General features: G+C 40.8%; 1 pseudogene; it reads right to left on the bottom strand.

Annotated features, from left to right (window-relative positions):
* Nucleotides 1-7426: 7426 nt before the first annotated feature.
* Nucleotides 7427-9680, bottom strand: LOC141735592 (protein pelota homolog; annotated as a pseudogene).
* Nucleotides 9681-14161: the final 4481 nt, after the last annotated feature.

Raw genomic sequence — 14161 nt, 5'->3', positions numbered from 1 at the left:
AAATGCAGTGGTTTGCAATTGCTTAAGCAATCATAAATCCGTTGTTTACCAAGATCACAATGCTTGACTATCTATTAATAGATTTTTAATAACTGATTTATGAGGCTTTCAAGAGCAAAAGTCTAAAAACATGCCATTAGACTGACTTGACTTATTAGTCTGGTTATCTTAAAAAATAATGCTTTAGCTGAAACATAACTTGAAACACTTAAAAGAAAACAAACCTTTTAACATGATTTTTTTTTTTCTGTCTTTCTCTTACTGTTTCTTCTCAGTAAGCTCCCCTTCAAAAACTCTGGAAGGTTTGTTTCAATCAGCTTCTACTGATTTTATTTTATTTTACTGTATGACTAGAAATTTTTCCTTAGCTTAACACACTGATTGCCAACGCAACACATTAAGGTGTTTGTTTCACAAAGCACTTCCATACTACTTTTGTAAAAGAAGTAACACAAGGCATACAGTACCACTTGCTATAATTCATTGTATACCTGTTATTAAGTACCACTTGCCATAGTTTGTTGTATACCTGTTGCTAATTAACACAATGCATACCTTACTGCTAGCCATAATTTGTTAGATGCCTAACTAATTATTGCGGACCTAGTTAAGACCTGGTTACTAACCTAATAAATGCTTGTATATAGACCTTGAGTGCAGCTATCTAACCAGATTACTTTAATAGTCAACAGCCTAAACCACCTCAGCTGCACCTAGCTCTGCATTTTAAGAACTTCATTCCAAAAGAAACATTTTAACTGTATCTTAAAAAAACCCCAACTAAACACCGACAAAGAAAACCCACACAAAACACACACCCCTACCCCAAAATCAATAAAAGCAACTGGTATATCACAGAGCAAGGGGAAAAGAAAAAAAAAAAAAAAAAAAAAGAGTCAGAAGTTTTACTGTATCTAAAAAGGACAGAGATAAGCAGTTTTCTGAAGTCATTCCCCCTTTTTTTTTTTAATTAATATATCCTGAAAGAATTCCGATTTGAGGTTATAAACAATGACTCCTAATTGTAGATCTTCTAATCGCAGTTTCACATTTTAAGAATTACTATATTAGATCTTTTATAGAAGAAATAGACCACGCACTGCACAAATGTGGATTCAGATAGAACAGCATAAATATTTACATTATATTTGAAAAGTTGTGGCAGTCTGGTGAAGTTCCCACTGACTGGAAAACATAACCCTCATTTTCAAAAAGGGAAAAAAGGAAGACCCAGGGGACTACAGACCGGTCAGTCTCACCTCTGTTCCTGGCAAGATAGTGGAACAGATCCTCCTGGAAACTCTGCTAAGGCACATGGAAAATAAGGAGGTGATTGGTGACAGCCAACATGGCTCCACCAAAGGCAAATTGTGCCTGACAAATTTGGTGGCCTTCTATGATGGTGCCGCAGCATTGGTAGATAAGGGGAGAGCAACCAACATCATCTACCTGGACTTATGCAAAGCATTTGACACTGTCCGGCATTACATCCTTGTCTCTAAACTGGTGAGACATGGATTTGATGGATGGACCACTTGGTGGATAAGGAACTGGCTAGATGGCCACACTCAGAGGGTTGCAATCAATGGCTCAATGTCCACATGAAAACCAGTGACGAGTGGCGTTCCTCAGGGGTCAGTACTAGGACCAGTGCTGTTTAACATCTTTGTTGGTGACATGGACAGTGGGATTGAGTGCACCCTCAGCGAGTTTGCAGATGACACCAAGCTGTGTGGCATGGTCGACACGCTGGAGGGAAGGGATGCCATCCAGAGGGACCTGGACAGGCTTGAGAGGTGGGCCTGTGCCAACCTCATGAAGTTCAACCAGGCCAAGTACAGGGTCCTGCACCTGGGTCATGGCAATCCCAGGCACAAATACAGGCTGGGCGGAGAATGGCTTGAGAGCAGCCCTGAGGAGAAGGACTTGGGGGTGCTGGTGGACAAGCAGCACATGAGCTGTCAGTGCGCGCTTGCAGCCTGGAAAGCCAATCGGCATCCTGGGCTGCATCAAGAGAAGCATGGCCAGCAGGTCAAGGGAGGTGATTCTGCCCCTCTACTCCGCTCTGGTGAGACCCCACCTGGAGTACTGTGTCCAGCTCTGGAGTCCTCAACACAAGAAGGACATGGACCTGTTGGAACAGGTCCAGAGGAGGGCCGCGAAGATGATGAGAGGGGCTGGAGCACCTCTCCTACGAAGACAGGCTGAGAGAGTTGGGGTTGTCCAGCCTAGAGAAGAGAAGGCTCCAGGGAGACCTCATAGCAGCCTTCCAGTACCTGAAGGAGGCCTACAGGAAGGATGGGGAGGGACTCTTTATAAGGGAGTGGAGCAATAGGATGAGGGGTAATGATTTTAAACTGAAAGAGGGGAAATTTAGATTACATATCAGGAAGAAATTCTTTACTGTAAGGGTGGTGAGGCAGAGGTTGCCCAGAGAAGTTGTGGATGCCCCATCCCTGGAAGCGTTGAAGGCCAGGCTGGATGGGGCTTTGAGCAGCCTGGTCTAGTGGGAGGTGTCCCTGCCCATGGCAGGGGGGTTGGAACTAGATGATCTTTAAGGTCCCTTCCAACCCGAACCATTCTATGATTTTGAGAACATGTTTTTCCTGTCAAACTAGACATCTATTCCCTTATGAAACAGGCTTGTTTTCTTGAAAAAAACCCACAAACAACCAACCCACCACAACAAAGAGATTAAAATATCAGAGAAAAGTGAAGTGATCCGTCTGACTCAAAAGGATCACGTGCACATGATTCCACCTTTTATCCCCACCTTGCCTTTACATAACTGAGCACGTTTTCTGTATGTATAATGCTGCTTCCAGAAAGAAATTAAAAAAGAGGCTCAAACTATTAACCAGTCAACTGAGAAGGTAGGTATAATACACCTTCACAGAAAAAGGTAAACCAAGGTCATCAGCTTCGAAGTTAAATTTTCAAAGGGTAAGTTTTATATTCAGGACTACTTAACCTTTCAAAAAACAGTAGCAAATGAAAATTAATTCAGACATTTACATTACTTTAAAAACCATCATGCTAGTTATATCAAATTAAGCTGAAGAGCTACAGGCTCTTGTTACACAGGTGGTCACAAGATCATTTATTACCTGCATTTTACTCAATTAGTGTACAACAATGAAGACAGGAAGGAGGGAGATGACAAATTCCCTAGGTCAAATATTGCTAAGTAGTTTACAATTTTATAAAGTGGTTTTATCAATAAAAGATTTATATTTTATTTGGCTTTATAACTAGGATTATTTTTGTCTCTTGCTGGTGGTGATCTATGCTTTGCAAACTTCACCCGTGTGTTAGGGATAATAGAGGATGGTCCAAGTGAGACACGACGTAAAATTACTAGTTGAACCAAAACCAGCATACGTGCCAAGAAAAAGGGACTCGGTACTGTTGCTACAAAAACTATGTGCGTATCCATGAGAGCCTGGCCCTCAAAGAAGACGACAACAAGAAGGGAGTACAACAATGTAGTCAGGTATCAGACAGCTGCTGTTAGCAAAGCTTGGATCACGAGTCTGGTGGGGCTCACTGCATGCACTGGCCACGCATGCAGCGACTCTAGCCTGTACTTTTCCACTGAATCTGGTGCAGGATATAAGGAGGCTGTCTTGGGCCAGAGAGAGAGAGACATGAGCACACTTTGAAGATACAGGGGACGCCCTGAAGCGCTGTGCCTACCTCCCTCTGCCGTACCAATGTAGCTCCTCATTATCCTGCTGCTCAGCGGTGCTACTATGATCTATGGGTTGGTAAGACTCTCTGAAGTAACTTTTGGGACATTTGGGAACCGCTTAGCAAGGCTTCGCAATAAAGCTGAATTCACTGCTTTTTCTTTCTCTCTAGCAAGGCTTCACAATAAAGCAGAGTTAACCTTTTTTTTTTTTTTTCCCCCCCGTTTGTGGGGGCTCTGGTTTGTACATTGGAATCTCTCCAAAAAAGAACCCGTTACAACCTGATAAACAACCACCAAAAAAAAAAAAATGATGTAACAACTGGATTTAAATGCTAAAGGTGACATAACTAACAAACTGGGGCCTGTTCCAATGTATGACTTTGCAAGAGAGCCTCTAGGACCTAAATCAATCAATTTATTTGAATCCTTGAAGCTAACAGTACAACAGGGTTCAGGATCAAACCCATTTCATAATACTTTTTAAAGCTTTCTTCCTACCAAACATGATAAATATGAACAAGTTCCACAATGTATACTCATTTATTTTGTAAACCAAAAAACTGGAAGAGAAATCATGCTAATAGTTCACAAAATTATGTCAGAACCTAATCAGAAACTAAACTGAGATACTGTTTGAAATTAGTAAAGTCTTTATAGTGTAAGAGAACAATTTTCATATTATGGACAGGTTTTAGTTCATGTATGTTTAGTTCCAAAATAAAATATTTTTCCATGGCTCTAGCACTTATTTATTTCATCTGCAGATAACATGCATGTTCTGTGCTATCTATGCACAGACATTAAGGTCTGTGTTAGGGAAGTATCTTTGTCAATATGGACTTTTCAACTATTCAAATTCCTTTAAATGTAAGATACTACCATCCTTGGAACTTTGCGAGGCCGAGCACCTGCAATTACTGAACATGGCCTACTTTCAATACCAAGCCCTTAAGCTGTTTCCTGAAACAGGATGAATTTGTCTACATAGTGATTGCATATTTATTTTATTACAAAAATGCTTACCAAAAAAAAAATATTCCCACCCTTCCATACTTTGGGGAAGTAGATGTATATTTCTTTCAGAGACTTAATGCTATGATAGCAATAGCTAAGAAAAATATTCATAAGTTGTAAAGTCAGTGCAGAATTTTAATTCTAAGTGCAAATAATTCATATAATCACCACAAACATATTTTCTTAAACACCTTAAAAAAAAAAAACCCAAACACACACACAGCTGCTTCTTTTCCTTGGTGATACACTACCACAAGCACAAAATATAGACTTGCAGAACCATCGTTGTAATCTTATTATAGTACACAGTAAAAACTCTTCATAATTTCTTTTCTCCAGTTATGGAATCAATTTGGTCTAATAATATAGCAAACCATTCTACAGCCTAGGAACAGCTTGATTTTTCTCTTAGTTTGCTAAGAATTAAACTAAGAATTACCTGGTATACTATAATTTTGAGTATAAGTATCATTAGTGTACAATTGCAACAAATAGGCATTACTTGTAAGGGAAATACTAATATACCAGCTTATCTTGAAGAAATCAATGACTTTGTTTAGACATAATGAGCCTGTTTAAAGCAATAATTTGCTAATTATAAATAATATTTATTGAAGGTCAGATTCTTCTACCCATTTCATATGCTCTTTAACTCTGTGTTTAGCAGGAATCGGGGTGCTTTCTAGCTGGCAAACATGTCAGAATCTGAAAGCAGTTTCTGTTTCCTCAGCCTAACATTTATTGTCCAGCGAAGAAGCAAATCTCATAGTGGCTCTCAATACTTTGAACAGATCAAATAATTGGAAAAGTAATTTTGATTTTTACAGTTGTCATTATCTTAAACTGAAGTTCTATTTATAAACATGTAATCTTTACTTCTATATCACAGCTTAAGCATATTTTTAAAGAGGTACACAGGTAGTCAAATACCAAATTATGAACTTATTTAAACTATTCGTTGTCATAAGATTCCTCATGGAAATTGGGGTCCTGATTGTGTAAGCCTTACTTAGTCATATATCCTCTCAGAACTGTGTGCTAAATAATCCCAATGACAATTCATCACAACACAGTCCATGACAACATACATCTGTAAGGGACGGACTGTAATTTCCCTGACGAGGGGCAGAAGGCCCTCCAAGCCTTCAATGGAATGCCTCAAACACTCACAAGGAAATAAATAATGCAGGCCTGGCCTTCAAAGAACTGATAAGGCTAACACTTCTGGCACCTGAAAGTGTGGGAGAACTGTCTTGTGAAGACAGGATAGTTCTGCCACTCATGTGATGAGCTTGCTAGTTCTCAGTTCTCAAGGCCATTGTGTCAGATGAGTGACCTTTGCTTCATTATCTGCGAAATGCATATGAAAGCGCACACCCCTGCATATGCTAATGAAGATTATAGAAACATGTATGACTATGGCACTCGTCTCTCCACCCAAATCATGCTAAACCTGAGACGAGGCTGTCCTCAGCAAGGGGGGTGGACCATGCTAATTCAGCAAACATAAAAGGGGAAAATAAGTGCCCCTAGGGGGAAAAATAGAAGAAACAAAAGAAGATAGTGCCTGGGAAGATTCTTCCCAAGAAAGAAGATTATGCCTGGGAAGATTCCCTGAAAAAGACACTGGAACCAGGACTGGTGATCTCTTTCTCTCTGTCTTTTTCTCTGTATTTTCTTTTCTCTATCCCTCAGTTTCTCCTTTCTCTTAGAATTGTTAAGTAACAGTTAGAGTTGTTAAGTAACGACCTTAAGTACCACTTGCCATAAATTGTCCTATACCTGTTGTTAAGTAACACAATGCATACCTCACCACTTGCCATAATTTGTTATATATCTAACCAATTATCATGGACTTGTTAAGACCTATACTAATCATCTTGGGAAGCTAATAAATGTTTCTATATGGACCTTGAGATTTATCTCACCTTAGTCCGCACCGTTGAGAATTTACAAATCTGAAGTCACTTACCTTCCCTCTTTACTGAGTGGGACGTGACAACATCATACCTTGTTAGCCTTCAGGACAATCTCACAAGATAACAGTATTATCAAAAAGATAACTGAAACAGATGCACTAAGCTTCACAATTTGTCTTGCATCTACTATCATATTAGGAAGGAAATGGTTAATTTAAAGGGTCTGGTTTCTGAAAGACTGCTTCAAATGTTTCACAGAAATATTAAAGTGGTTAGAGTCATAACACCAAAAAACCCCTAACAGATTATGTTGATCACGCTCCTTTACCACATCTCAGGAAGAAGGGTGAGTTCCTAAGATCAAGCATAGTTTTGATAGGTCTTGCATGAAGAAGTTTACATTTGTTTTGTAATACTCTTTTCAAGCATTTAAACAGAAATAGACAGTCTGACAATTTTCTCCCTTTTAGTTTATTATTTTTTTCATACACATTCCAAAACACTAAACTGCCAGTCTGCCTTAACATACAGAATGAGCAGCTTTGGGGAGTCAAATCAGTTTCTTGTACTGGTGGAAGTCCAGGGTGTAACTTGCAAAAACAGTCAGCTCCAGTTCATAGTATACCAATAATCATTACCATAGAACAGAGATACATTAGTGTGCTGAGCAGAGCTATATACTGTAAGAAATATTATCAAAAACTTAAGTTACATGTCACAGCATATCTGCACACAGTATTTAGGGCCTTTAATGTAATTTCAACATGACTTGGAAAGAAACTGAGGCACGAAGTCACCATTATCAATCCTCTTCAGAGCTAGATTCATCTTCCAGGTCAGAGAGCTCAGCAACAGGCCACCCCTGTCAGCTGGCCAAGGTGCTCTCCAGACACACAAAGGCTGGAGAAAGTGTGCACTGTACCCACATTCTCCTGTACGCTATCTAACAATTTAACATATCAGGTGCATACAGTCACATACCGGTGTCAGGAAAGCTCATCACTAATCAGCAAGGTATCAAAGGCCATGGCTTCATGTGGACTTTTCCACATGTTTTAGGCCATGAAAAGACCAGTCAGGCTCATGCTGCAGCATTTTATAGAAGTCATCTAAGGCTTTGACCTCATCAGCTGCCTTAGTGTCAGAGAGACAGCTAGTTACAGCTGGGTCACAAAGGGCTTCCTTTAATGCATACTTATGTCCCAAGGAAGAGCAGACCTAGAGTAAAAGTCAAAGGTTTGTTTTGTTGTTGTTTTTTTTTTTTTTATTAAAAAGGACCGTTTCCTTGATTAGCCAATCACAAACAGCTTACACTATATATAACTTTCTTGAATAATTATCAAGATAAATATTATCTCTTCCTTGAAACCTACATGATTCTTTTCTTAAAATATCTCCTCTCCTGCAACCCAAAGCCTAGCCCAAATCCCTTAAACTGTATTTTAAGTAGTGCAGGAAAGACGTTTCTTTTATTCAATGACTGCATTAAATATGCAAGCTGTTGTAGACAGTCCCCATGGTAGGGTCACCTGAAACCACTAAGACATTAAGACTTAAGCCTCTTCCTTTTAAAGCATTCAAGAAGAGGAAGACCTCTTAAGACTGCAAAAACATCAAGTCTTGCACAACTGCATGGCTACCATGCTCACAAAGTCATAAAGTACCTTTTACACTTACTATTATCACTGCTATAAATACAAAAGAAAGCTTCTTGGTGCCATTTGACTCCTAAACTTTGTGACCATTAAGTACTGGGACACACCTCCCACACATACACTTTTGCAAGCACAGATTACAGGCCTGCTCTGATGCACAAGTGATATAAGCATCCTTATGAAAAGGAAAACTTATTTTAGGCTTCGAGTTTGCCTATTTCAGTGAAAGGCAAAAAATCCTCACTCAGTCAATAAGATGACTAAGGAACAGGAAAAAGTGTTGTGGTCTGCATAATTTTGTACTAAATTGTTAAAGATTAATAGCAACATTAACCTATACCCCATCCAGTTACTTTTTCTTCTTTAAAAAGCTTTAGAAAGATGTTATTAAACATGCATGCTATACAGTATGGCAGATTAACACTACAGTTAAACTAATTTCCAAGTTGTACTTCACCCTTAATTGAAGATTAAATATGTACTAATAGGAAGTTTAAAGTATTTGATACTTTCTCTACTCCACATTAAGGTATCCTAGGAAATAACCATCCCTGTATCTTCATAACCACCTTATAATTTGAGGGGCATGAGAATAATTCACTTCTTATAGTCAGACAAAAATTTATTTTTTCTAATAAGTGAATTATTTCCCCATCACCCTTATAATTATTTTCTATTACCACAGATAGCTCTTAAGCATCTTTTTACCCACTCTGGAGACAGTTTAGCTCCTTACCTGTAGGAACTTGGACCTGTTCTCCAGCAGAAACTTGTTGTCAGTCTTGACCACCTACTGGAACATGTAGTCACAAAACTACTCCCGCACAAAGCCTAGGCTAGCCATCAGTACACACTTCACCACCTCAAGAGTTGATATACCACTAGATGACTTACACCACCTGCTCATAAAACCTCTCCAGGGCCAGGTTGTTCTGAGTGCAGCTCCCTTTCCACTTGCAGGGGATGTTCACCTCCACCTTAGCACAGGTGAGAGTCACGTTGGGAGTGACCAGACACTCCAGGCTGGGTTGCAGGCCTGCTCAATGCACTCCAGCACCACGCTGTCCCGCTGCTGCTTTGCCACCATGATCTACAGGTTGGGCTCCAGTTCGATGGCGTGGTAGGGCCCCATCTTGACATACTCATTCTCCTGGACATTGGTGTCCTTGACCCACAGCTGGCAGGCCCATGAGTCAAAGTCAATGGCCTCAATGCAGAGGATGAGGGTAGTGCAGATGCTGCCCGTGGCCAACTCAGTCTGCACCTTGCAGATGGTGGAGGCCTGCAGGCTATCACCCACTGTAGCAGGTTGCAGGTGTGCCACATGTCTTTGGGCTCCTCAGGGATCAGTATCACCTGCCCTACATTATCCTTCTTCAAGTCCTTCCTCACCAACTTCATACCAGCAGTTCCCAGCATTGCCACACCACCCCAGCTTCCCCTCGGTGCAGCAGCCAGCAGGCCTACCCCAAGAGGCCTAGCGGTGGGATCCACACGCTCCCATTGGCAGATGGCCTACCCATAGGCTGTGGTGAATGGCCTATCCCAAACACTAGCCTGCCCCAGGCCTGCTGCAAAGCCTGAGCAAAACCTCACACACAGCAAGGTGGCTCCTCCAAGCACCCACAGCCAGCTCCTAGCCACATGTGCATACATAACACCCAAGGCACATATGCGCAGTGCATCCTAAAAGGCATCAGCTGGATATACACTCCCCCCCACCTTTTCACCTCTGCACCTGACACACATGTGCACGGCCACTCCCTCCCTTCCAGGGCTGCATCAAGAGCTGGCACATGCGCTGGGTGGGGAAAGGGAGTGGTGTTGGCATGCTACATAGAGAAGTGTTGTCTAAGGGTGGGTGTTGTGTTTTAAGGAGTGGTATGAGTAATCTGCTGCTTCCCCCCCAACGGCAGGGGAGATGCCACAAGCCAGGGCCATGCAGGCTTGGAGATCCCTGAAGGGAAACCTGGGGGATACTAGAAAGCAGCCACAATGCTCCTCTGTGCTGTGAGGCACTGTATAATTGCTGTTTTTCCTCCTGCCCTGATGCTACAGCCTCTCCTTGAGTGAGGCGGGAAGGGGTCAGGGCCTGTGCTGGTCCTTATCCTCTAGCTCTTTAGAGAGATGATTCAAACTTCCAAAGGCTTCTAACACAATCCCTCACATTTGGGAAAGAAAAAAAAAAAAAACAAAAAAAAACCACAACACACCCCAAAACAGAAACTAAGTAGTTGTGAAAGGTCACAGTTACAGATCAGGGAAGAGAGACAAGAAAAGTAAGCAGACAGTTTTCTTAGTGCAATAATTGAATGCCACGGTACCTCAGTGTCACAGAGGACAGGTACCTAACAGCCCCTGGTGCTTAAAAGTGAGCCAACCACTACAGAGTGAAGTGAAAACCAGACCCAGGCAACATCAGAACCTGAACTGTTATTTTGACATTGCTCTTGAACTGAGCTTCAGCTTAAAGTTTTTGGTTAAACTTGCAGTAATATTGGGGTTTTGGTTTTTTTTGAACACATCTGTGGAATAAATACTAAATTGGCTAAAAAATACAAAAGTACAGCATTGTTCACACATTAAGGAAAAGTATAAAATCAAGAGGCTTCTGAGGTAGAAAATAGCCGCAGCTGGCATGAAGGACACAACATCTGTGGTTCCCTGATAAGCTACATGAGGTACGGGACGGGATGCAATTATTCCGTGGCTTTACCTTATGATGTATAGCGGATACAGGAATGGGATGATACCATGAAACAGATAAGCTGCCAATTAGCTGCCCGCTAGATGCTCAGAGCCAACTTTTTGTCAAATTTTGATGAAATGCTGTCCTTTGTGCAAACTTTGCTCATTATAATGTCATTATAATACCAAAACACACCTCCATCCCGAAGGCTACCCGCCTCCAAGGTGCGACCACTCCTTCTTGAGTCTGCGCCCTGAATTTCTCGTAAACTATACCTTTAATTGTGAAGCGAGAGAAATTTACACCAATCATGATAAAAGTATGTATGACTAAAGTCACTCAAACTCCACCTTGAAGATAACAAATAGTATAAAAATAGCCCAAGAGAGGGGGGATACCCAGGGAAGACACCATCATAAAGAATTACATCACTGACTTCTGGGATCAGTCGACGGGCTGAGCCTCTCTTCCCCTCCATAGGGACACCTTTGGGTAAGACTTAGATTATACCGAGTGCTTCCTCGGGAAACTTAGAAATTTCTCTAGAGACTCTCTTTTTCTACATTTAAAGCCAGGCTGTATCGTTTATAACTTGGTCGTGTGTTTTGTATATGTAACAGTACTTTCATTTGTACGTGCTTTGCAGACAGTGTATTTATCACCGGCAATCCTAAGAACCTATCTATCTGTTGTTTAAATAAACTGCACTTTTTTAAGTAGCTAGTCGTTTTGGTTTCTCACTGAACGCGACCAAAGACTCGAGAGTGGCCGTGCTAGTTCATGAGCACGACTAGACTGAAGGTGCAGTCCACTATTAGTGTATCCAAATCGTAATAGTTTAATACATATTAAACACGATTGGACTGATAGTGCTGAATTGGGCATCACAGAATTTAAACCTAGCCGCACCTAGCCTCCCACCTCGGTGAGGAGTGTTAGAACGCAAGGGGGTTTATCTTCTGCTAAAACCGCTTTGCCCCTTTTCACGCAACAACATCCTAGCCTATACTGAAACTTGATCTGCTTCCTGAATCTAACAGTTATTTCAGTCAGAATGAGACAGTTCTGAGAAGCTTCAGAGGCAGCTAAGTGCATTTCAAATGAAGTTTGATGTTGACAAATGTAAGTAATATGCATTGGAAAAATCTGAAAATTATCACTAATACAGATGATATTTGCACAGAAAAGGGACCTGAACAATAACTAGACAGCTCAATTTGCAGCCTAGACAAATTTAAGAAAACAGAAATAATATAAAAAAGTCATTATGCAAATACTGCAGCTTATTTTGGAGTGATGTACAGCACTGAACACTCCATTTCAGAATGAATGCTGCAAATTTAGAAAGAATAAGGAAGAGAAATTGAAAAGAACAAGGAAAAGGAAAAAACATGCTTATATGAAGAAGAATTGAAAAGAATGCAAGTATCTGAGAAAGCAGACAAACTAATGTGCCATAAGTGTCACCAGGGCAACTGGAACAGATAAAGTAAGTTTGGAATGTCTACACATTCAGTTTAATAACCACAAAGCAAGAGAACATCCTCTTAGAGATGAGAAAGTGGCAAATTTAGAATTGTTAAGAGGAAGTTTCTGGTTTCTTTTAGTTTGCTTGGAAGTTGATTTCTATCTGATCTATCTCATGATCTATCTCTCTATCTGATGATATAGAAGACTACTGTGAGCAAAAAATAATCCCCTATCTCTCATTATGGTATACATATAAATTTCTCTCAAGTATCTATCACTAATTAGTTGTTGGGACAGGACGCTGAACTCAGATTTGTCCCAGTAATGCGTATTCAGCATTTCTAAGCTTGATACTGATGTTAAAAACAACTTTATCAGATATTGCACAATAGGATTTATTTATGAAACCTCAGACTCTCTTCCTGCAAGTACACATGCTTAACTGTTAGCATGAATAGTTTCACAGATGGAAGCTGGACCACCACAGATTTGGATGGGACCCATCCTTGAGATGTCTTCCTATCTGACAATAAACCTTTTTTGTCATTACTGGTGAATTATCTGTCAGTAGTACCAGTGGCAATTTGCAACTCTGAAGGGAAGTTGTGGTATACTAAATTGTTGCCACATTACAAAGCCTCCTTCTGTAAAGAAACACCAAAAAAAAAGCATATTTTGGAGAATATCATTGTGTAATAAAAGTAATAAAGACATCTACGAGAAAGGGCTAAATATGGCACAAAGGACTACATTCAGATTTTCATGTTTTCCTATATCTGTTCTTTCTTGCACAATAAGCACAGAGTGAAGAGGGAAAAACCTTAGTCTTGCCTCTTCCCCACTTACTGCCACCTGCATTTTGACAATTCTTATGAAATTGATTTCCCCCTCTGTATTGCCACAGATTCACTGTGTGCTAGTGCTGGGGAGCTCAGTATCAAAGTTTGCAAACACATGAATTTCAGCATTGCCTTAGCCTCTTTGACACTTGTTGGATTCCCCCAAATTCAGATCCAAAATGTTACTACAGATTGACTAGCTAGAGGGAATATTACTTGCTGTATTTGTTTTGCAAATTCCCCCCCCCCCCAAAAAAAAAACCACCCCCCAAATAAAACACAAAAAAAAAACCAAAACAAACCCTCCCCCTCAAAAAAAACCCCCTTCAAGTAAGTCCCTAACAATAATTCCTAACAATAAGTGAAACCCTAAAAGGAAACATTACATATTCCATCTCCCAATGGACTCATCTTTCTGAAGTTAGTTGGGTGCAGTTAACCACATCCTCACTTCCCCTTTTACCACTCCAAACATCTGAAAGCTAAAGGGAGGAAAATAGAAAAGCTACCCTAATTAAAAAAAAAAAAGTTGCCAGGTGCATCCCTTTTCCCATGCTAACTTCAATTATAGTATTTCTTCTCACCCGTTTATCCTCATCTAGCAGCCCCCCCGAATTCTAAGATTGGTTTTGGGATTAAAGCTCCCAGAGAGAAGCAAACCAAAGAAGTCCCTCAAGAGCTCCTGTTGGAGGGCAGCTCAAGGTAGGAGATTCCTGTGGCAGGTAGAGGTATAGGGGAGGGGGGACACAGTCCCACAGATGCCAGCCCTCAACAGCCTCACTCCCCCTCCCACAGGGAGAACTACTTTCAGGACCTGGACCTTCAAAGCAAGGGGGAAAAAAGGGGATATCCTCACCTGTCAGCATCCAGCAGGAGACAGCTAT

The sequence above is a fragment of the Larus michahellis genome, chromosome W (genome assembly GCF_964199755.1).
Source record: "Larus michahellis chromosome W, bLarMic1.1, whole genome shotgun sequence".
In the NCBI taxonomy this organism is placed as follows: domain Eukaryota; kingdom Metazoa; phylum Chordata; class Aves; order Charadriiformes; family Laridae; genus Larus; species Larus michahellis.
Note: the sequence above shows the minus strand (reverse complement) of the source record. Positions and strands in the feature narration are given on the sequence as shown.